Source organism: Procambarus clarkii, chromosome 14, assembly GCF_040958095.1.
Source record: "Procambarus clarkii isolate CNS0578487 chromosome 14, FALCON_Pclarkii_2.0, whole genome shotgun sequence".
Lineage (NCBI taxonomy): Eukaryota > Metazoa > Arthropoda > Malacostraca > Decapoda > Cambaridae > Procambarus > Procambarus clarkii.
Window position 1 is genome coordinate 45681155 of NC_091163.1, and position 25735 is coordinate 45706889.

Sequence of the window (25735 nt, forward strand, 5' to 3'; positions counted from 1 at the left end):
ATATATATATATATAAATATATTTATATATATATATATATATATATATATATATATATATATATATATATATATAAATATATATATATATATATATATATAAATATATATATATATATATATAAATATATATATATATATATATATATATATATATATATAAATATATATATATATATATATATATATATATATATATATATATATATATATATATATATATAAATATATATATATATATATATATATATATATAAATATATATATATATATATATATATATATATATATATATATATATATATATAAATATATATATATATATATATATATATATATATATATATATATATATATATATATATATATATATATATATATATATATATATATATATATATATGTCGTACCTAATAGCCAGAACGCACTTCTCGGCCTAGTATGCAAGGCCCGATTTGCCTAATAAGCCAAGTTTTCCTGAATTAATATATTTTCTCTAATTTTTTTCTTATGAAATGATAAAGCTACCCATTTCTTTATGCATGAGGTCAAATTTTTTTATTGGAGTTAAAATTAACGTAGATTAACGTAGAAAAACGAACGAACGTCAACAACACCTGTCGGCCCTGCCCTCCCTCCTCTTTTATCAGCTGATCCTTGAGCTCTCGGCTACCAACAAATGATGTAGCATCACCCGAAGGCAGCTAAGTACACAGTGACCTAAATGTGATTGAAAAAACCAACACGACCAACCCGTAATTCTCTCATTTCGACCTCATTAGTGTTGCTCCCTGGAGCTAAGAAGCTGTACCCGACGGTCACTGCTGCCTATCAACGAGTCTTCCCTATTTGTTCCTGCCTACATTTATCCTGCAATCATGCAAAGTAAGGCGGGTAAGACCCTTAAGAAAGATAGCACACCTAACAAGAATAACCCTACTAGCCAGGCTAACAACATGATTAGTTCAGCTATCTCCCCCTCGGTGGCCGCCGTGGGGGGTACCGACTCTCCCCCCTTCAACAATAACAAACAATCTCAGCTGGGCGCAGCGCCGTCTCTGACACGGGCCATGCAACAATTAGGTAGCCATATGGACCAACTTAAACGAGCTACTGCCCCTTGTTCTGACTTCAAGCGCTTTGCTGATAACCCTTGGCTCAAGTTATTAACTCAAGTACATGAAGATCAAATGACAGTAATCAAAGAGCAGTGGCCTTAATAATGAACCTGCAAGGCTCATTATTATCTTTGCAGAATGAAGTTGTAGACTTACACAAGAACAATCAAGATCTATCTACCAAAGTCGTCAACCTCGAACAAGAATTAAGCATTCTCAAGAACACAGTTACAAACTTTAATCCAGATGCAACCACTAAAAAACAGGAAGAAATATTGCAACAGTTTGAGAACCATCTGAACAACCTACAACAACAACACACTGTTACCCAAGACGAGACAGACCAACATAAACTACTTGAGTCTGTAATTATCTCTTCACGTGATTTTCCCCAAGAAACTGATGGTGAAGACTGTGCTGCCATTGTGATCAAAGTATTGCAGGATAAGTTAAATTATTCGATCCAAAAAAATGACATCAAAGCAGCTTATAGAGTGGGTACCAAATCATCTGGTACTAATAATAGGCGAATTCGTTTAAAATTAGATAGCTGCTCCCGCAAGACTGATCTTATCTCATCTGCAGTTGCTAGTAAATCCACTGTTTATGTGAATGAATGTCTGACCAGGTGCAGGCAAAATCTCTTTTTTAAACTGCGTGGCTTCTGCAAAAATTCCCCTACAATTAAACACTGTTTTGTGCGAGATGGTAAAATTATAGCTAGGAGGACTGACACTGGAAAAACCTATTCAATAACCACAGAAGCCCACCTTAATTCTTTCCTCAGTGACTGTGGGATAGCTGCTGTATAGCCTGAATTCAGATTATAATCTCATATAACTACCTTTGTGTACTCTAGCTCTGCCTTTCCCTTCAAAAGGTTTTAACTTTAGTTAAAAAAAAAGAAAAAAAAAGAATAATATTGTCATCTTTATTATTGTCTTTTTTTTCTTTTTACTCCCATGTTCCATAGTACACTGGCTTTGCCTGTGTCCTCTAGTATTAACTTCATTATCCAGTGTTCCTGAGTGTATCTCTATTTAAACTACCTCAGTTTGTTTTAGTGTAACTTTAGTATTCAACTATAGTGTACTTATAATAGTATAGTAAGCAAGCTTTTCATCTTATAGATTTCATAATTGTTTTTTTTACTTTTTTGGTCATCTATTGTTATTAATTATTTTAGTTAATTTTTTACATTCCTAGTTCCCATTAAGTTTTTTTTTTCCTTTTTACTTAAAATTACCATTAAGTTTATTTTACTTTAGAATTTTTAATCTACTTTTTTCTTTGTTTTCTATTTTGTAATTTGCCATTCTTACCTTGTTTTCCTGCAAACAGCCTTTTTATGCAGACAAGTATAGACCCAGAACTAAACCTCTTATCCACTATCTATGACAATCATCACTTCAATGATCAAAATTGCAGATATTTTACAGCACATGATGTAAACAATGTATTAACAGATAATCTCAATATCTCTGTAATCAACTTGAACGTTAGATCCCTAGGTAAACACTTCGATGATGTTAGTGCCTTGATTGAAACTATTGACAACAAATTCTCTTTTATTATACTTACTGAAACGTGGTTGAAAGAGGATAATACTCAACTCTTTAACATGCCTAACTACTCGGCAATTCACAACTGTCGTCAAATGCAGAGAGGTGGTGGTACTGCTCTTTACTACCACCAAGAACTAACATGCTTAAAAATAATTAGAACTAGAGACTGCTGTGGGGAGTATATCTTCGCCAGTTTCAGAGTCAAGGGTGCCGAGTCTGTCCTGTCTGTGGGTGCAGTCTATAGAATTCCTAACACTGATGTGTCTGAATTCAACTCAAACCTTAGAAATCTAATACTAGATAACAGATTGAACAAAAACCATCTAATTATCGCAGGGGACTTTAATATTGACCTCTGCGAGCCTGAACACCCTACTGCTGTTAGCTTCCTCAACTGTATGAATTCCTGCTTCCTCATACCCTTAATCACTAGACCAACTAGAATCACTGATAGTACTGCTACGACTCTAGATCACATCTGGACCAACATAACCTCTCCGCTTACTTCAGGTATAATCACCGATAGCACTACAGACCATTACCCCACATTTCTCTTATCTAACATTAGCAAACCACCTCTAGAGACAAGGGAGTTAAGCTTTAGGCTGCACAATGAAACTGCTATAAACAATTTTATAACTGCTGCTGATAATGTCAACTGGGAGTCCGAGTTAGGTAACATAGGGGACATCAACCTAGCAGTGAAATCTTTTCTACAAACAACTCTTAGCCTTTATAACACCCACTGTCCTATGCTTACAAAACAAGTCACAAGCAAAAGACTTAACAATCCTTGGCTTACAAAGGGAATACTTAAATCCATTAACAAAAAACACGACCTTGAGAAGAAGTATAGGCTAGGAACAGTCTCCAAAGAATTCTCAAAGAATTACTCGTTATTGCTATCTAAAATAATTAGACGAGCCAAAACTAAATACTATGAAGATAAATTTACCCAAATAAAGAGCAACATTAAAAAAACTTGGAGCACAATTTCACAAATATTGGGATCAAAGAAGATTTTAAATAACAAACCAACACTCCTTTCCAATAACGTTGGTCAGCTTTCAGCCTCTGATTCTGCTATTGAGTTCAATAGGTTCTTCTCTTCCATTGGGTCATCCCTTGCAAATGATATTCCATCTTCCTGTACTGATGTTAAGGACTATCTTACAGGTAACTATCCACAGTCTCTGTACCTAAAGCCTACTAGTTCCACTGATGTCAATGAAATAATCCTTTCCCTTAAAACTAAGTCTAGTGCCCTCGAGGAGATACCAACTTTAATTTACAAAAAAGCCTCCAGATCTCTAGACCCTGCTATTGCATTCCTCTTCAACAAGTCACTTGAACTCCAAACCTTTCCTGACATTCTAAAAAAAGCAAGAGTAACCCCTGTCTACAAATGTGGTGATCTCACTGATGTTAACAACTACAGACCTATATCAATCCTGCCTAACTTGTCAAAAATATTCGAAAAGCTAATCTACAAGCAGCTTTACTCTTTTCTAGCCAAACACAATATACTTAGCTCTTGTCAATATGGCTTCAGACCCAAAAAAAACACTAACGATGCACTTATTAGTATGATTAACTTAATTCACGCAGCTCTTGATAAAAAGGAGTTTCCTGTTGGGTTATTTGTGGACCTGCGTAAGGCTTTTGACACTGTCAACCATCAAAACCTTCTTCTTAAATTACATCATTATGGAGTCAGAGGACACTCCCTGCAATACCTCAAATCTTATCTTACTGACAGGCTCCAGTATGTTTCTGTGAATAATACAATTTCTCCCACCCTACCCATCAACATTGGTGTTCCTCAGGGCAGCATACTTGGCCCTCTCCTCTTTCTCATCTACATTAATGACCTTCCAAATGCCTCCCAACACCTCAAACCAATTCTATTTGCTGACGACACAACCTTCATTTACTCCAGTCCTGACCCCCTTGCTCTAAATGCCACAGTAAATACTGAGCTAGAGAAAGTCCATCTTTGGCTAACTGCCAACAAACTCACCCTTAACATTGACAAAACGTTTTATATTCTGTTTGGCAATAAATCCTCTAATCAGATAAATCTCAAAATAAACAATACCCAAATTTTTAACAAATTAGATGGCAAATTCCTTGGCGTTCTCATCGACCACAAGCTGAATTTCCAGGGTCACATTCTAAATATATCAAAAAAAGTTTCAAAAACTGTTGGCATTCTTTCTAAGATCAGATATTATGTACCCCGCCCTGCCCTGGTTACTCTCTATTACTCCCTCATCTATCCATACCTCAACTATGGTATTTGTGCTTGGGGTTCTACTACCCAAAATCATTTACGTCCTCTTATTACCCAACACAAAGCTGCTATTAGGACAATATCCAACTCTGGCCCCAGACATCACTCGGTACCCTTACTCAAATCTCTGAATATGTTAGATATTAAGTCACTGCACATTCTCTCTTGTGTATTATACATATATAAAACGCTGAACTGTAATGCCAATCCTGACCTCAAAAGCTTCATTGAAGGTTGTAACAGAACCCATGAGCACCACACCAGGAATAAATACAGTTTTGATATTCCTAGAGTACGACTTAATCAAACTAGAAATGCTCTACAAATCAAGGGACCCAGAATGTGGAATGACCTTCCCAACCATGTTAAAGACTGTACCTCTCTCAACCAGTTTAAGATAAAAACTAAACACTACCTAATAAATTCCCTGTAACCCACCTCACTCCTTTATTGTCAACCCATGTCTGTTATTTTATTATTATTATTTTTTTTTAATCAACACTGTTTGTCAACCTATTGTATTTGTGCTGCTTTTTCAGTCATGTTCCCCCTTTTTTTTATCTTTATTTGTATTTGTTTTCAACACTTTTTATTCTTTATGCTCAATTAGTATTAAGTTCTAGATATTAATGTTTTTCTTGCCCGAAACGCATTGCGTATTAGTGGCTTTAGGCATTGTATGTACTAGCTCTATCTATATATCAATCCATTAATGTAACATCACTTGTATGTATGTACCTTACCTGAATAAACATATTTATTATTATTTATTATTATTATTAGATATATGACCGAACCTAACCAACCCTACCTAACCTATCTTTATAGGTTAGGTTAGGTTAGGTAGCCGAAAAAGTTAGGTTAGGCTAAGTTAGGTCGGTTAGGTAGTCGAAAACCAATTAATTCATGAAAACTTGGCTTATTAGGCAAATCGGGCCTTGCATAGTAGGCTGAGAATTGTGTTCTGGCTACTAGGTACGACATATATATATATATATATATATATATATATATATATATATATATATATATATATATATATATATATATATATATATATATATATATATATATATATATATATATATATATATATATATATATATATACACACATATATACTCGGTCAAAAGGTCATATATACTCGGTCAAAAGGGAAGCAATCATCACTGTAGTCCAGGAACATTGCCCAAGCATTCTCCCGTTTGTGTCAGCAGGCTACAGCAAAGACTCAATCCTCCTGTTTGGCAAGCATGAAGTCACCTCAGCAGAGGGAATTCAACAGGGAGACCCACTTGCACCCTTCCTCTTTTGCATAGCGGTTCAAGAAATTACAACCAGACTGTCCAGTGAGCTCAACATCTGGTTCCTGGATGATGGCACTCTGGCAGGCACACAAATGGCCTCTGCTTTGAAATACAAAGCGGAGATGTTTCTGAAGAGGGGGACAAAGACAGTTGCGCAGTGCGCCCCACGCAGATGCGCGGGAAGTCTGGGGCCATATAAATTCTGAGGCAGAGAGGGGCTCTCCCTCACTTCCTACCGACCGCCGCAGTACTCGAAACTGCGTCGCGCTGCGCCTTAACGACACGTGGACCAGTACCAGTCCTGCATTCATCAGTCAGTCGATACGGCAGGGGCTCCCCTGCCCTAATCATCCTACTCTAAGGTAATGTAAAAATTTTCTGTTAAAGTTTAGTCAGGACTGTCCAGTGTCTGGCGTGTGTTGGCGCCTTTTCTCCGCGGTCCGTGTTGGCCGCGGAGAAAACTGTTCCTATCGACAACGACTCGGAGCGACCCGTCAGGGACGTCATGCCCTTCTCAACATTTAAGGTAGTGTTTGTGTTGTTGGCGCGCCCGTCCAGTGTTTGTGTTGTTGGCGCGCCCGTCCAGTGTTTGTGTTGTTGGCGCGCCCGTCCAGTGTTTGTGTTGTTGGCGCGCCCGTCCAGTGTTTGTATTGTTGGCGCGCCCGTCCAGTGTTTGTGTTGTTGGCGCGCCCGTCCAGTGTTTGTGTTGTTGGCGCGCCCGTCCAGTGTTTGTATTGTTGGCGCGCCGGACCAGTGTTTGTCTCTGTGTTGGCGCACGCGCCCTGAAGCACGCCTGTTGGTTCAGCCTTGGTGACCAAATGCAGGTGCAGTGGTCCTAGAGAGGGAGGTGACCCTCGGTGTTATGGGGCACTGGTTTTTCTCCAGTAGGTGGCTGTTATTTGAAGCACACTCGGGAGGAGGCCTGAACCACCCCCCCACCCCCACCTCCCCCATCTGCTCAGCCCTGTACCTTAAGCTCCCTCACCCAGTCGACGTGAGGTATGCTGTTGGGCGACTTCTGTTATGCAGTTATTTATTATTTACGTTCTTTATATAAGTCCTTCTTTACAGTCTGACTGTTAGTCATGGCGTGTTTCCTCATGCTACAATACTTACTGTAATTTTACCTTTGCTTTCGCCCCTAGCTTTAATTTTTCATGGACTTGTATTTTTCTTAAGTTTCCTTAACTTATTATGAATTTAATGCAGTGTCAAGCTGCATGTTTCTTTTGCAGGTTTACATTTAGGTTTGTTTAACTTTTGCTTTTGCCTTTAAGTTTAGGTAAAGTTAGCTAGGTTAGGCTAGCTGCTGTGTCACAGGCCTCTGGCCCCTAGCTTTGTTTTCATGGACTTGTTTTCCCACAAGTTTCCTTAATTTACTAATGAATTTTATGCAGTGTTAAGCTGCATGTTTTCTTTTGCAAGTTTTACATTTAGGTTTGTTTTAACTTTTGGTCATTGCCTATTTGTTAGTAGGTAAAGTTAGCTAGGTTAGGCTAGCTGCAGTGTCACAGGCCTCTGGCCCCTAGCTTTGTTTTCATGGACTTGTTTTTCCATAACTTTCCTTAATTTATTAATGAATTTTATGCAGTATCAAGCTGCATGTTTTCTTTAGCTGGTTTTACATTTATGTTTGTTTACCTTTTGCTATTGCCTTTAAGTTATTAGGTAAGGTTAGCTAGGTTAGGCTAGCTGCAGTGTCACAGGCCTCTGGCCCTTAGCTTTGTTTTTATGGAATTGTTTTTCCATAAGTTTCCTTAATTTATTAATGAATTTTATGCAGTGTCAAGCTGCGTGTTTCTTTGCTGGTTTTACATTTATGTTTGTTTAACCTCTGCTTTGCCTTTAAGTTATTATGTAAAGTCAGCTAGGATGTGATAGTTGTGGGGATCAGGCCCTTGCCTCTTGCTTTAAGTTTATTCTGGCCCTGCATTTACGTTTAGTTTCCTCAGCAAATTTCCCGCATTTTACATCGCCCTTGCTACATGTTTTACTTTACTGGTTTACAATTGTTTGTTTAACTTATGCTTCACCTTTAAGTTAAGTAAAGTCAGCTAGGATGTCCTAGACGCTGTCTTCGGGCCTCATGCCTCTCCCTTTAAGTTTATCTTGGCCTCGTATTATGATTAGTTCCATCAGCAATTTATTACTAATTATGCATTGCCTAAGTGCATGTCATTCTACTTACTGTTTTACCCTTATACTTGTTTTCTTGACTTTGTCAAAGTTATTAAGTACCGACAGCTAGACAGTAAAAGTTTCGTTTACCAGTACCAGTAAACGTTTTCCAGTCGTTTTGTCTGCCCGGTGTAGCCCACAAGAATCTGCAGCCAGCACGTTCGTACCCAGACGTTTTCGTCTGGCCGGTGTAGCCCGGTACATTTGTTCCCAGACGTTTCGTCCGGCTGGTATAGCCGGCATGTTCGTACCCAGACATTTTCGTCTGGCCGGTGTAACCCGGTACATTTGTTCCCAGACGTTCTTCGTCTGTTTGGCAAGCATGAAGTCACCTCAGCAGAGGGAATTCAACAGGGAGACCCACTTGCACCCTTCCTCTTTTGCATAGCAGTTCAAGAAATTACAACCAGACTGTCCAGTGAGCTCAACATCTGGTTCCTGGATGATGGCACTCTGGCAGGCACACAAGACTCCCTGCTGGAAGACCTGCAGCTGGTGAAGACACGGGGGGGAGTCCATGGGTCTCCTTCTTAACCCCTCCAAGTGCGAAATTATTGCATCCAGTGAAGTAATTATTAGAGCAGTGAAATCAGTTTTACCAGAAGCCTCAGTCATTAAACCCACCGACAGCACACTACTTGGAGCACCTCTGGGCCACAATGCCATTGCTGCAGTTCTTGACGAAAAGTTTAGAGACCTAAAGAGGATGGAAGAGGGAATAGGGGACTTGGACTCCCACGATGCCCTCTACCTTCTCACAAAGTGCCTTACTTTGCCCAGGCTAACATACTTCTTAAGGTGTGCACCCACTTTTGGCAACCCACTTCTAAATCAATATGATGAGCTCCTCAGGTCAATATTCAGGAAGGCGCTCAACCTAGATTTAGATGACAGTCAGTGGGACCAAGCAACACTACAAGTGAGATTTGGAGGGATAGGCATACGAAAGGCAACTGAGGTAGCACTTCCAGCATTCTTATCCTCATGTACAGCAGCCAACGAATTGGTAGGGCAGATCCTACAAGAGCGTATGAGAGAGACAGCGGGAACTCATGATCAAATGTTCATCGAAGCAGCCAGACAATGGGACACCATTGCACACCCTCAACCCCGACCACAAGTCCCAAAAGACCACAAGCAGGCACACTGGGATAGCCCCATAATGGGGCTGTCACAACAATGACAACGCTGATGCTGAAAACAAAGCCCGCCTCCTAGCGGTAACAGCACCCCACGCCGGGGATTTTTTATTTGCTGTGCCCAATGCAGCCCTGGGAACTCGCCTCAGTCATGACGCTCTCTGCATTGGAGTTGCTCTTCGCCTTGCCGCCCCCATCCTCACCAAACATAGGTGCATCTGCGGAACTGCGATGGCAGACCAATATAGTCGTCATGGTCTGGTATGTTGTAAATCACAGGGTAAAATTGCAAGACATGAAGAAGTCAACGACATCATCAAGAGGAGCCTCGCCACAGACCGCTGCCCAACACAAAGAGAACCACACTTATCCAGACCTAACAACCCTCAGGAGCGCCCAGATGGGGTCACCTTGCTACCTTGGAAGGATGGTAAGCAAGTGGTGTGGGACTACACGTGCGCTGCCACACTGACCAGTACCTACCTCCACTACAGCACACGTGAAAGCGGTGGTGCTGCTTCTTTCAGGGAATCGCAGAAAATTATTAAACAGAGAGGTCTAGCACACTGCTACAGCTTTGTTCCGATCGGCTCGGAGACCCTCGGTTCGTGGGGAAAATGTGCATTGAAGTTCCTGAAGGAATTGGGGGACAAATTGATCAGCGCTACAAAAGACCAGAGAGCAAAAAGTTTCTTATTCCAGCGCCTCAGTGTTGCGATTCAGAGGGAAAATGCCTGTTGCGTCTTGGGCACTAGTTCAACTTCAGAGGAATTCGAAGAAGTGTTTGACTTGCAACAATGATCGAACCCGTCTGTGACATTCATCAATGTTTCCCATTGTCGTGTTTTTCAAGAGATCCATAACCTTTAAGCACCTTTTTGTATTATTATTTTTGTATCAACCCATGTATATCTTGCAACCATCAAATACATAATAAAGCACAAAAAATAAAAAAGGAAGGGGGTGGTAGGAGAAAAGCACACAGAAACTGTATTGGAGGGGATCTAAACATTCCCTCTAATGCGTTATGCATGGTTTCCTCCGAGGCTATGGGTCCCCCTTCTTCCAGCTAGAGGTGGTACTCCCTTCCCTATTCAATATTTAAAAAAAAAATAAAAAAATAAAAAAAAAAAAAAAATATATATATATATATATATATATATATATATATATATATATATATATATATATATATATATATATATATATATATATATATATATATATATTATTAAATATGACCGAAAAAGTAAGATTAATAATTCTAACACGAATTTCCTCAATCTTTCGTACATTTCTTTTCACTGTTGGAGGTAATTCAAAAATCAATTCTCCAAAATTCATTTTTATTTCTAGTCTGACGCGACACTTGAGCGCGTTTCGTAAAACTTATTCCATTTTCAAAGACTTTAGTTTACACATACACAACTGAATAGAACTTACACATCTCCGATTTGTTTATATCTACATTTTAGTGAGGTGGATGGGGTGAGGTGGTTTTAATAGGGTATTAAATTCATTAACACAAGACAGAACACGAAACAATGGGTATTGAATGGAAGTGATTGTAGAAAGCCTATTGGTCCATATTTCTTGATGCTTCTATATTGGAGCGGAGTCTTGAGGTGGGTAGAATATAGTTGTGCATTAATTGGCTGTTGATTGCTGGTGTTGACTTCTTAATGTGTAGTGCCTCGCAAACGTCAAGCCGCCTGCTATCTCTGTATCTATCGATGATTTCTGTGTTGTTTACTAGGATTTCTCTGGCGATGGTTTGGTTGTGGGAAGAGATTATATGTTCCTTAATGGAGCCCTGTTGCTTATGCATCGTTAAACGCCTAGAAAGAGATGTTGTTGTCTTGCCTATATACTGGGTTTTTTGGAGCTTACAGTCCCCAAGAGGGCATTTGAAGGCATAGACGACGTTGGTCTCTTTTAAAGCGTTCTGCTTTGTGTCTGGAGAGTTTCTCATGAGTAGGCTGGCCGTTTTTCTGGTTTTATAGTAAATCGTCAGTTGTATCCTCTGATTTTTGTCTGTAGGGATAACGTTTCTATTAACAATATCTTTCAGGACCCTTTCCTCCGTTTTATGGGCTGTGGAAAAGAAGTTCCTGTAAAATAGTCTAATAGGGGGTACGTATAGGTGTTGTGTTAGTTGTCTCTTCAGAGGTTGCATGGCGTTTCACTTTCCTTCTTATGATGTCTTCGACGAAACCATTGGAGAAGCCGTTGTTGACTAGGACTTGCCTTACCCTACAGAGTTCTTCGTCGACTTGCTTCCATTCTGAGCTGTGGCTGAGAGCACGGTCGACATATGCGTTAACAACACTCCTCTTGTACCTGTCTGGGCAGTCGCTGTTGGCATTTAGGCACATTCCTATGTTCGTTTCCTTAGTGTAGACTGCAGTGTGGAAACCTCCACTCTTTTCCATGACTGTTACATCTAGAAAGGGCAGCTTCCCATCCTTTTCCATCTCATAAGTGAAACGCAGCACGGAACTCTGCTCAAATGCCTCCTTCAGCTCCTGCAGATGTCTGACATCAGGTACCTGTGTAAAAATGTCGTCAACATACCTGCAGTATATGGCTGGTTTCAAGTTCATGTCGACTAAGACTTTTTGCTCGATGGTACCCATGTAGATGTTTGCAAACAGGACACCTAGGGGAGAACCCATGGCGACCCCATCTACTTGCTTATACATGTGCCCATCCGGGCTCAAGAAGGGTGCCTCTTTAGTACAAGCTTGGAGTAGTTTCCTTAGAATATTTTCTGGTATGTCAAGAGGAGTACAGGCTGGATCACGATACACTCTGTCGGCTATCATCCCGATTGTCTCGTCCACAGGTACGTTGGTGAACAGTAATTCTACGTCCAACGAGGCTCTTATCCCTGTGGCCCGTGTGCCCTGCAGTAAGTCAACAAATTCCTTTGGAGACTTCAGGCTGAAGGCGCAAGGGACATAAGGAGTCAGCTCTACATGGGTACCATCGAGCAAAAAGTCTTAGTCGACATGAACTTGAAACCGGAATAACAGGTAGAGGACGGGTTCTCACACCAATAATTTATAATTACAGGTGACTGGAGTTACGGGATGGAACCTGAGCCAACTCAAGCCAACATAGAATGATTAAGTACCAAACTGAATAAGGGGAGCGGGGCGGTACTGGAGAATGACATAAAGGCTTGTGTAAACAACATGACAATTTATTCAACAAACTTATTGTCTACTACACAGTCCCACACTTTACGTTAAGCCAAGAGTGTCACTTTACCTCTGACAAACACCACTGTTGTAGCAGGTGTCCTTGACCCACCACCTGACAGGTGTGTAGTGACACAAGGCCTCGACCCACTGTTGTAGCAGTTGACCTTGACCCACCACCTGACAGGTGTGTAGTGACACAAGGCCTCGACCCACTGTTGTAGCAGGTGTCCTTGGCCCACCACCTGACAGATGTATACAGACACAAGGCCTCGACCCACTGTTGTAGCAGGTGTCCTTGACCCACCACCTGACAGGTGTGTAGTGACACAAGGCCTCGACCCACTGTTGTAGCAGGTGTCCTTGACCCACCACCTGACAGGTGTGTAGTGACACAAGGCCTCGACCCACTGTTGTAGCAGGTGTCCTTGACCCACCACCTGACAGATGTATACAGACACAAGGCCTCGACCCACTGGACAGGTCATCAACAACAATGAACTAACCTGAGACACTTCGTGTACACTCTGGTCAGGTCAAACACCAACACATGACAGGAACACGTGAAATAAAACAACAATGTCACCAGGACAATTACCTCAGTAATTACTTTATTATCTTAAATGTCACTAAGACACTCGCCACAGATACTTTAACACTCAATGTCATCAAGACAATCAACTACGTTACTGCACCTCACTTGGACGCCATTCAAAGGTAATTAACAAGTTAATTACTCAATTAATTTACGTTAATAACACACTGCCCCACAGTGGTGAATCATAGAGTTACGCTAATAAACAAATCCACAAGGGCCGTGACGAGGATTCGAACCTACGTCTGAGGGCATCCCAAACGCTGCCTTAATCGACTGAGCTACAACATGGTCAAGAGACCATGACATAGCTCGAGTGCATGGGGGGAGTTGTTTAAAATCCTGGTTTGTGTCTCGGAGAGGCTGCAGGATCTCAGTAAGTTCAGTAGTACTTCTGGTTTCAACTCTTTTGACCATGTCGTAGCTCAGTCGATTAAGGCAGCGTCTGGGATGCTCTTAGACGTAGGTTCGAATCCTCGTCACGGCCCTTGTGGATTTGTTTATTGATGCATCACGCTATTGTGATTTCTGTGTGTAGTTACGCTAATACACTGTCACCCTGACAATTAGCAGTCACTTCAATACGTTAAATTATTGTTTATCACAATAGATGAAACAATCAATTAACAACTCAATACAGTATCAAACTGATAGCTAACAATCAATGACAATAACGACTTCATTAAATAAGTTAGATGGCTTTAAATAATTAATCTGAAGGATTAATTATCTGGTGTCAGCAGACAATTAAGCCACTAACAAGAGTATCGCTCTATACCACAACACAATCAGCACACACACACATGAGAAATAATCTAAAGAGAAACAATCAACAATCAATGACTTAGTCTTACTGGTCCTCTGGAATGAGATAGAAACACAGTGTCACACGGACATTAATGATCAATCAATTCATTAACTACACTTAGACGTTAACAGCCTAATTGTCAATGTGTTATAGTTCACTTGTACACACACACAACACGTCACCTGTCCCTTTCACTAGTGACAGGTCAAGGACAGTTAAGAGCTGTCACCAGACACATTAACAACCCCATAATCCCTTTGGACTACTGACACAGAGGTCACGTTATGAGCACACTGCCCGAAACGCATTGCGTAATAGTGGCTTTAGGCATTGCATGTACTAGCTCTATCTATATATCAATCCATTAATGTAACATCACTTGTATGTATATACCTTACCTGAATAAACATCTGAATCTGAATCTCACTCTGATAAATCCCAGATTGAGTGCTTTACTGTACCATCAAAACGATTGTGCACAATAGAATATGAGGAATAGAGGAATCTTATCATAAACAACAACCTCAACAAAAATCACATAGTTCTGGGAGGTGACTTCAGTATTGACCTCAGGCAACAAAATAGCCCTCAAGTAGACTATTTCCTTAACAGCATGAATTCCTGTATGCTCATCCCCACAATCACCAGGACCACCCGAGTCACTCAACCATCGGCTACTACCCTGGATCACTTATGGACCAACATAACAGCTCCTCTTACATCTGGTATAATCACTGACACAACAACTGACCACTATCATACCTTCCTTGTAGCCGACGTGGCCATAACACCTCCAGCCAACAAGAAATGGCCTCTGCTTTGAAATACAAAGCGGAGATGTTTCTGAAGAGGGGGACAAAGACAGTTGCGCAGTGCGCAGATGCGCGGGAAGTCTGGGGCCATATAAATTCTGAGGCAGAGAGGGGCTCTCCCTCACTTCCTCCCGACCGCCGCAGTACTCGAAATTCCCACCCGCCTCCCCTTCATGCAAGTGGCAGTTCCCAGTCATGCTTTGTGCCGTGTCCCTGTCTTCCCCACCGCAAGTGGGGAGGGGGGTGCAGCGCCGGTCCCCAAGTGTCCCGCTGTCCGCAGCTAATCCTTTGCCCAGTCTAGGTGCTAGTAAGAGTCAGGAAACACTTCTTATTCCTTGGCGGCCGGCCTCACGCCCTGGGAAAAACTTCTCCCATTTGTCATATCAGTTTTCCCCAGTCACTAGGTATTTTCTGCCCGCCTGTTAATTCTAGGATTTACCATTATGTCTTGGTAGGGCTCCGTTAAGTGTTGCGTCTATACACTTTATTCCCCCTTTGTGTCCTGACTGTTATACCTAGTTCTAATTATATTTCATCTGCCATTAGGTTTCTGCAGAACGTGTTTGCCATGTCTAGGCTATGCTTACTACTACGGGGGTACATTTTAAGTTAATTAGTCCTCAGACATGGACATGTTACATTTGTTAATTCCTACTTATATTATTTACATGTTCTGCAGAATTTAATTTACTAATAAAAAATTTAAGCCCATTCGGCCTGTGTCTTTTTCCCCCTGGTCAGAAAACTTACCTTTAGGTTACACAGTGAAGCAGCAATAGATAATCTCACAAATGCCCTCCACAATATAAACTGGGAACCTGAATTTAACAATACACAGGATATAAATTCGTTAACTAGCATCTTCCTTTCCAAAATACTAAGCCTTTACAATACTTATTGTCCTCTCCTCACCAAGCAAGCAACTGGCAAAAGGTTAAATAATCCCTGGCTCACTAATGGCATACTCAATGCAATCGACAAGAAACATGAATATGAAATAAACTTAGGATTGGCCTAGTTACAAAGGAAGTAGTTAAGAGGTACTCGTCAGTGCTTACCAGTATAATAAGAAGAGCAAAGCGTTCCTATTACGAGAATAGATTCAAATAAGCAAAAGGCAACATGAAAAGCACATGGAGAGCCATCTCTAACATCCTAGGAGCTAAACAACATTCACATAATAAGATAAAAATCTCCAAGGATGGTTATACACCTGCAACACATCTTGAAATAGCAACTGAATTTAATAGCTTCTTTTCATCGATTGGTGCTAACCTTGACCTAGATTCAGGAAGCTCTGTGTATTTCTTCGTAAGTGGGTTTGCTACGAAGGTTCCTAAGTGCGCCCTAAGAAGATGCTTAGGTGCGATTCAATAAGGTATACTTAGGAAGAAAATTGTTGGTTCACCTGCGTGCCGATAGAGGTCACTACTGTGTTTCGTTTGGCCAATCAGAGAGCAGCAACATTCTTCATATTGAAGATTTAGCGCTGGTTTATCGGAGCTCTACTGCCTCCTATTTACGTCGAATTTTCTTATAAAATTAGTATATTTCGAAGTAAAACAATGTTTTTTCAACTTCTACAGGCAGCACCGACATTGTAGTAAACAAATATGTTACATTTGTTGTTTACCTACGTAATTCTAAGAGATATTGTGTAGCTGTCCTTGTTGCTCGGAAGATGCGCTGAGACTTATTGTATATATTTACTGAATTTACCCAAGGGCCACTAACTATCTAGTGACCTCGAAGAGGACAGAAAGCCGGCGGCTTGTTAAAGGGCCCGCCAATTGTCTTAATGATATTTTTTAGCTGGAATTTGGCATTTACGGCTTCAGCGGGTAGGCGGTTCTATGGGTTTATAGCCCTCTTGGTGGAAAAAAAAACATCTGTTTTCAGTCCTACTTGAGAGAACATACTCTCCAACACTATATCTGTGATTACCCTGTTATCAGTGACTTCATACCAAATGGTATGAGGTATTTTGAGCTCTGTAATTACTTCATACACTCAGGAATATTGGAAGATATTCTTGTGCTGCGCCCAGATTTTGCCAGTGGGGGCTAATAGATCAGCATTAAGTATTTTGTTCTCTCCTAATTCCATGTATGACTGGCCATCCTGTGAGATGAGGATGTTGGGTGAGCTTGTAGCTGGTTTTTGATCTACACTGTGTGGTCCTTTAGACAGAATAGGGAAGCAGCACATTGCTGTGTATACCTAAACATGTTTAAAAATACATTGTTTGAGAGGAGTTTTGTAGAAACTGGTAAGAGTAATTATAATATAATGTTTCCATGATTCAGTGCTTACCTCTTGTGAAAATTGCTTAGAGTTGTTTAGTCAGAGTTGATTTGTTTCTTGTATTGAGGCTGGTATTTTCTAAATTGATTCCATGTACAGTATGTCTAACCATCCTGTGAGATGGGAGTATTAGATAAACTTATAGCTAGTTTTTTATCTACACTGTGTAATATTCCATATAGAATAGGGTAGCAGCACATTGCTGTGTATACCTAATCTTCTTAATAAAAAAAATCAGTAATAAAGATTTTAAATTATAGTTTGTATTATTACAAATACAGTACTGTATTATCCTTATTAAATCATGTTGACCATGGATCATTAAGATCTCATGTTGATATGTAATACAAATCATATTTCTTTTGAACTGCTAATCCATGCTAATCATTCATTAAATTGTGCATTATGTCTCAATTTTTCACTTCCTTGGATATACTGTATAGTACAAAAAGATAGGATAAAAATAAACCAGTAATATTTCTTTCATTATATTTTTCATTTAAATAACTGCATCAATATTTTTACAGCTGACAGCATTTGTTTTCCCATACAGGTGCATTATTTGTTAAAAAAATTTGGTTTAAAAAATAAAAAAATAAAATGTTTATTTAGGTAAGGTACATACATACAATAAATTTTTACAAAGATTGGTTGACTTATAGGTAGAGCTAGTGCATACAATGCCTAAAGCCACTATTACGCAAAGCGTTTCGGGCATGATAAACTTAAATGACAAGCTTAATACTAATTGAGCATAATGAGTAGAATGAAAACAAGAAATGAAAACATAGATGAAAAAGCAGCACAAATAAAATTATGTCGACAAACAGCGCTCTTTAAAGAAAAACAGACATTTTTTTTTTTTTTTTTTTTTTTTTTTTTTTGATAAAAGAAATATACAAAGTATAGCACAATATATACATGACATGAACCTAAGAACAGAACATAACAACAAAAACATAATCATAAACAGGCATAGAAGAGAACATTGCATAATAAGACCCCAGAAACTCCAGGGACACAAGTCCGAATACAAATAAACATAGAAACGGACACACAACAAACGGACGCATACGGACATGGAAAGACACAACAAACATATAAAGAATAAACCAGACACACATATAAATACACAATGCACACAAGTACAGAAATAACACAAAGCATAAGCACATCGCACACAAATCATATAAGTAACATAAAAACAAATCATGGCCAAGGCCCAGGCACTACTATATGACAACCCCAAGAAAGAATCCGGGGCGAACAATGAAACACAGAGATACATGTACCCTAAACAAACACACTTCCAGGAAGAACAGCAATCAAACCAACAAAATGAGTAACAAAACAGCCGCATGCAACTCACTCAAGGTACTAGCAACGGCCCACGCAGGAGCCAACATAGAAGCAAACCCACAAGACCGGACCACCTCCAGAAGAACATCCCCAACACATCCCAAAAGGCAACATAGAACTCAATAGGAAGACCATCCGAACCCGGCACCTTACCGGAACGAAACGACCGCACCACCACAAGCAGCTCCGCCAAGGAGACCTCTTTCATCAGACCAGCACACTCCGCAACCGACAACCCAGGAAGGCACCGACCCAAGAAATCCTCCGCAAGTGCGGCGTCCCCAGCCACCTCCGCATACAGCGCAGCCAACTCCTGCCGAACATAGTGCAACACCCCACCAGTGTCCGAAACAACCGTCCCATCTGGCCGTTGCAAGGCCGTAAAAAGAACAGAGTCCCGCGCGGCCCGTACCTTACTTAAAAGAAATTGAGAAATCCGTTCCCCGTCTACCCTCTCACTTACACGAGCCCTCACACGCACACCCTCCGCCCACTCACTCCGCAACCCGCATATACGCGCCTTGCAGTCCACAATCTTATCAAAACAATCAACACCAGCATCGTACCTTACATACAACCTCGACAGCTGCGCCTGCAACAACCGCAGCAACCCAAAGCACCCAGCAGCCTCGCGCTTAGCAACCACGCGAAAAAACAAACGACACTGCACTTTACACCACTCCAAGACAGACAGAAACTCACAACGCCGGGCTCGAATCCCGACCCACCAACACCGGAACTGACAACAAACACGCGGAGAACGCAACAACCCACAGTTTAGCTTCCACCACCCCGCACCGACCCGCACCTGACTGGGTACCCCAACCCGGACCACCACCAAACTGTGGTCGGAGAATGCAACCGGGACAGTGCGAAAATCATACACCGTACATTCCCCACCATTGACATACACCCTATCGATGTGCGAACGCACCCCACGTGCAGCAAAAGTAAACGACAACCCTCCACCAAAGAGCACGGCAGCGTCTCGGAAACCACATGAACGCACCACCTCCAGCAGCGCACCCGAGACATTCTGCGGACGAGCGCTACAACAATCCCGTGCACTCGTCACACAATTGAAGTCCCCTCCAAAAATCATGCCCCGCGTATCATGGCGCAAGAAAGGAAGAAGCCCCACCCGAAAAAACTCCTCCCTCTCCCGACGACGCGCTGCACCCGAGGGGGCGTACACCGTCAAAAACGGAATCACGACCCCCAAAAACTCCACCCGCACAAACAACACCCGCCCATCCTCGTCCAACTCCGTGTGAAGCACGGAGAAGGAGGCCTTACGAGAGAATAACATAAGGGTCCCCCCGAAAGGCGTCCTCGGCGAGTTGAGCACCACATGATAATGCACGCTTAGACACTGCAACACAGACACATCATGCACATTATGCTCCTGTATGAGAGCCACATCCACACGTTGCTCCTGCAAAACATCCAACAGGCCCAACTGGACCCCAAGAGCATTCAAACCCCGAACATTCAAGGACGCACAAACTACAGAGGGCGCCATCGGGACAACCTCAGGACACCCCCAACCCGTCGCGACACACAGGCCGCACTTCATCCTGGACCCCAGGGCGATCACAGTAAACACCGCCAGTCACCGTACCCAGCCCCACGGACGAGCCCTCTGCCGGATCCGCAGAGCCCCCACCAACCGGAACAAGGGCTGAAGACCCCCGACAGTTACTCTTAGACAACACGACCACCAGGTCCCGGTCACCGCGATGAGCCACCCACCCAGAGGTGCCACCATCAGGAGGCGCAGCTGCCGTCACTGGAGGCACCACAGAAGAAACCTCCTCGATGTCCTCGCCCGCAACCTCCATCGCAACACCGCCCTCCGCCCTCAACCGACGAGGCGATGTATCCTGAGCCGAACGACGGCGCTTCACATGAGGCTGCTGATCGACGGTACAACGACCCCCAGCAAGGGGTGCTCCAGAAGAACTCGACGCGGGCGGGCCCAAAGCCGAAGCAGCACGAACACACACAGCAGCAACCTCCACAGCATGGGGCCACAGCCTACCACCACGCCCAGAGACCGGAGCAGAAAGAGCAGGTCCAGAAAGCGGGAGAGCACACTCCAGCTCACAGGGGGCATCCACCACGGACGCCGAGGCAATCGCAGCTGATGAACCACTGGACAAGGCGACCTTCGTAGACGATGAGGGAGTCGACACTGAGTCAGAGGGCAGGGAGGAGGACACACACCCCACCACCCCAGCATCCCCGGGCAGCAGACAATCTTCAGCAGGGGAAGCAGGCACCACACCAACAGCAGCAGCCGAGGACCGCACAGAAGCCTCCGGCCGCGGATGCACCTCCGCCACCACCGAACGAGGAACCCCCGAGGTAGGAGCTCCCATTCCCACAGAGCACACCGGGGAAGCAGACGTACTATGTCCCGACCAAACAGGGACAGAGGGAGCACTTGCTGAACCCGCCGCAGGAACCACCCCAGGCACCTCGCCAGGGCGAGAAGGCGATGAGGAAGCCCCCCGCGTCTCCAAAGGGGGGAAGTCACCCTCCAAGAAAACGGAGGGAGCCTCAGCCCGAGGAGCATCACAGCTCGCTGCCACATGGCCCTCAGCACCACACCGGAAACAAGTGCGAGTCTGTCCCTGATAAAATACTCTGAGCGAGAGCCCACGATACAGAAGACGAGACGGTACCGGTGACGTAATCTTCATACCTAGCGTACGAATGCCCGTACGCAGCCCGCTCAGCCGACCCGTATGCAGATGGTTGAAACGATGAAACTGCACCTCTCCATACTTTCCAAACACAACCCGCAGCTCATCCTCAGAGAACGTCACCGGTACAAAATGCACACTCACGTACTGCACGGCCCCCCAGGGATCCGAAACAGCCACAGACACAGCTGTGTCGGTGACTGGAACCGAGTGGCCGGCCCAACGCGCCACAAACTCCTTGTACAGCGAGCTCCTGCAGAAGGTCAGCGCCACTCGCGTAGGGGAAAGCTTTTCCAGCCCTATCAAATCCTGGACATCCGCTTGAAGCACATCGACGACAGCAACTTCCACAATCGCCCAGTCCACATCCCCTGAAAAGCCAAGGCACGCCGTGTCCACCCGCCGTACGCGGGACACACCACCAACCACCATACCACCAGCCGGGCCCTCCGGCCAGCGGGCGCACCACACCACAATCCACACCCGCCTCCACTCAGCACCAGGCGACAACTGGCAGGTCAAACGAGCACGTCCTGGCCCTCTGGCGGCCAGTGAGCGAATCTGAAAAACAGACATTGGTTGACAATAGAAGGGTAAGGTAGGTTACAGGGAATTTACAATACAATACAATACAATACAATACAATTTTATTTAGGTAAGGTACATACATACAATAAATTTATACAAGGATTGGTTGACTTATAGGTAGAGCTAGTACATACAATGCCTAAAGCCACTATTACGCAAAGCATTTCGGGCATGATAAACTTAAATGACAAGCTTAATACTAATTGAGCATAATGAGTAGAATGAAAACAAGAAATGAAAACATAGATGAAAAAGCAGCACAAATACAATTATGTCGACAAACAGCGCTCTTTAAAGAAAAAACAGACATTGGTTGACAATAGAAGGGTAAGGTAGGTTACAGGGAATTTATTAGGTATAGCTTCGCTTTTAACTTAAACTGGTTGAGAGAGGTACTGTCTTTAACATGGTTGGGAAGGTCATTCCACATTCTGGGCCCCTTGATTTGTAGAGCATTTCTAGTTTGATTAAGTCGTACTCTAGGAATATCAAAACTGTATTTATTTCTAGTGTGGTGTTCATGGGTTCTGTTACAACCTTCTATGAAGCTTTTGAGATCAGGATTGGCATTATAGTTTAGCGTTTTATATATGTATAATACACATAAGAGAATGTGCAGTGACTTAATGTCTAACATATTCAGAGATTTGAGTAGGGGGTACCGAGTGATGTCTGGGGCCAGAATTGGATATTGTCCTAATAGCAGCTTTGTGTTGAGTAATTAGAGGACGTAAGTGATTTTGGGTAGTAGAGCCCCAAGCACAAATACCATAGTTGAGATATGGATAGATAAGTATTATAGACTGTGGGTTGGTTGGTGTTGTCGTCGTTGATCCTTCTCTATGGACAACCCAACCCACAACTCGGCAGAGTGCTTATACTAGGAGATCACCCTTGGCGCTTCTGGCTCTTGGAGAGGGGCTCAACGTCACACGTTTAGGGGATGCGGCTCCAACACTTAGCCTCGTTGTCACGTGCACACACCCACTCGAGCCGCTGTGACTCCCCACTCTCTCCTTATGAGATATGATCTCCTCAATCCCCTATGACTTACTAGTATTACCTCCTACCCTGTCCACAGCAGTGGTTCTTGGTTCTTTCTCTCTCTCTCTCCTTCTTTACTACCTCCTGGGAAGCCTCACTAGGACAAGGGCAAACACCAGCAAATTGTGACACATTTACTGGACAAAGCACATACACGATACATACACACATATAATAATAATGAATCCTATACTCTATAATATCACAATCAGGTTGCACTCCAATACCATCAGAACTCTATTATCAGCTTATCAAGTGGTATCCTATCTCCTGGTTCACCACCTGATACTATTAACCTCCTCAAGTTGATCAAGCCTACATACACTGTTGCACTATCAGCAAGATAATGTATATATAGAAAACCAGCATTTGAATGCAATAACATATATCAGTATAAATGTTCATTGATACACAACAATGATTAATCGATCACTGTCAGTCCTCGAGCACATACATCTGTAGGTAATCAAGCCTACGACTGCAACTCTAAGCTTCAGAATAAATCACTCCTTGACATAAGAATGCAAACAGTCACTCACCTCTCACTGCGTCTTGCACGCTAATGACAACCAAACACTATCAACTCCCTACTAGTAATCCACCAGAACTTCCCCTTCCACCTCTGGAAGTTCACTACCCTAATATCCTTAGGTTCTTCCAGGCTTCACTACCAGGATCCTCTGCAGCTCCTCCAGGCTGCTATCATGAAGTTTCCTTGAGCAACTACGGTGCTTCACCCTTCTGCTAGGGTCCTCCACAGCTCTCTTGGCTGCTACACCATGAAGTTTCCTCGAGCAACTATGGTGCTTCTCCACCTCTACAGAAGCACGTGACACTCCTCTTCACTGCTGCTTCTCCTCACAGCTCGAGGTCCTCTGCTCCACTACCTTGGAGTCTCATCAGCTACTTCATCTGCTGGCTTCGAAGTTCTCAGCAACTTCTTCCCCAAAGACAAACCACAGATTAACTGGTCGAGGGCGCTTTCCCTCTGACGGCGTCTGGTCAGGGCGCTCCACACAGCCCACGAAAATGCCTCTGAGCAGCTTATTGAACTCTGCTCGTCGACCAGGACTTGAGACCAAAACGTTCCCAGCTCTGTTCCACAGCTGGCACGTCTACACACTTCTCTTCTCTTCGAGATATATCACTAGGGGTTCCCTTCTGGCGGGAGCTCAAACGGAGCGCGGCTTCCCCCTGCGATGTCTGGCACTCAAGTGAGGTCAAGGTCCTCCGGAAGCGAGCCTCACGCCTCCAGCAAAATGTCCACATCTCCTAGCCAGTCATTTATCTATTTCCTTACTTACTGCCCATAATCTTAAATTGTTTTACATATCCAACCAGCCATTTTACATATGGGTTATCACCTCAATATTTGCTAGACCTTCTAGTTAGGTCAGGCTTGCTGAATAACTCTCAAGAAGGGAGACTCGTTTCTCCTGCAGGCTGAGATCATAACACTCCCCTCCCCTTATTTTTGAGAGTTATTCCAGTGGCAAAGCTCGGGATAATACATCCGCCACCACACTGTCTCGTTCTTCACCCCATATACTCTCTTAGGAGTCTACAATTAATTCGTTGCACCTTGCAACATCTGGCACACCACGTGCCAGAAACATGATCTTCTCACAAACGATTTGACTTCTCTGACACCTCTTGGCTAGGCTGTCCTCCTTGGACGCCTGCACTCCATCGGTCCACTCTACTTATTGTTTCCACCCTCCGTTTCCTCGTCTTCCTCTCTTCACGTCCAGAGTTAGACATCTACTGTCTGTACCTCCTCTGTCGTCTTCATACTTCCATCTACTGCCATTATACTTCCGCCTCCTGTCATCATACTTCACTCCCTCGTCTTCACCGACGATTCTCCCTTTCGTCTCCTCATTTATCCGAGACATCGTCCTGTTTGACCTCCATCGAGTCCTCAGCTTTCTTCTATTCCTCCATGCTTGTATCATCATCCTCTTCTCACATTTCTCACCTCTATACAACACCATTTCTTCTCCTTCAACTCTTCTTCGTTCCCTAAAAGTTTCTTCGAGCACTGCACTACATCCAACAGCACTCGACCATACATGTCGCTTTGCCTCTCCCAGAGTGCTCGTAAGCATCTCTCCACACATACTGTCTCTTCTCCTTTCATTTTCTCGGCTATTACTCTTCACCATCTCTCCTCCACGTTTTCTGTGAAACATGTCAACTCTTGACATCTCCCGCAACTTAACTCCATTATCCATATGCCTCTGTGCTCGTGGACCACTTGACGCTCTACTCTCGTCTTCAGTCTGTCCACATCTTTCCTCATTCCTACTCAGCACAGTTGCGTTCACTTTCCGACCCTTAATTTCAGCAGTCTGGGCTCTACTCAGGTCAACTCTCTTCACAGTATTCTTCTTCGGCTGGGCCATCTTCACTTTCGACCCCACCGAGACTTCATTTTTCTGGGCTGGACTTTCATCAAACAGCCATGCTATATCTACATCGATATCTTCCACCGGTTGAATCGACACTGTATCATCTTCTCCAGCGTCTTCCTTGTCGGCCACCTCTGTCTTCGTCACTACCGAGACAGGGTTTTCAATGGCTTGGCGGTCTCCTGACTCATCTCCTCGGATGTCAGTCAGGTTCACACTCTCAGGTGTCCCACCCGTGCCGTGGCCTTCTGGGCACTCCTCTGGCACAGTCTCCACTATGACTCTTGGCAACACCTTTGTCCCG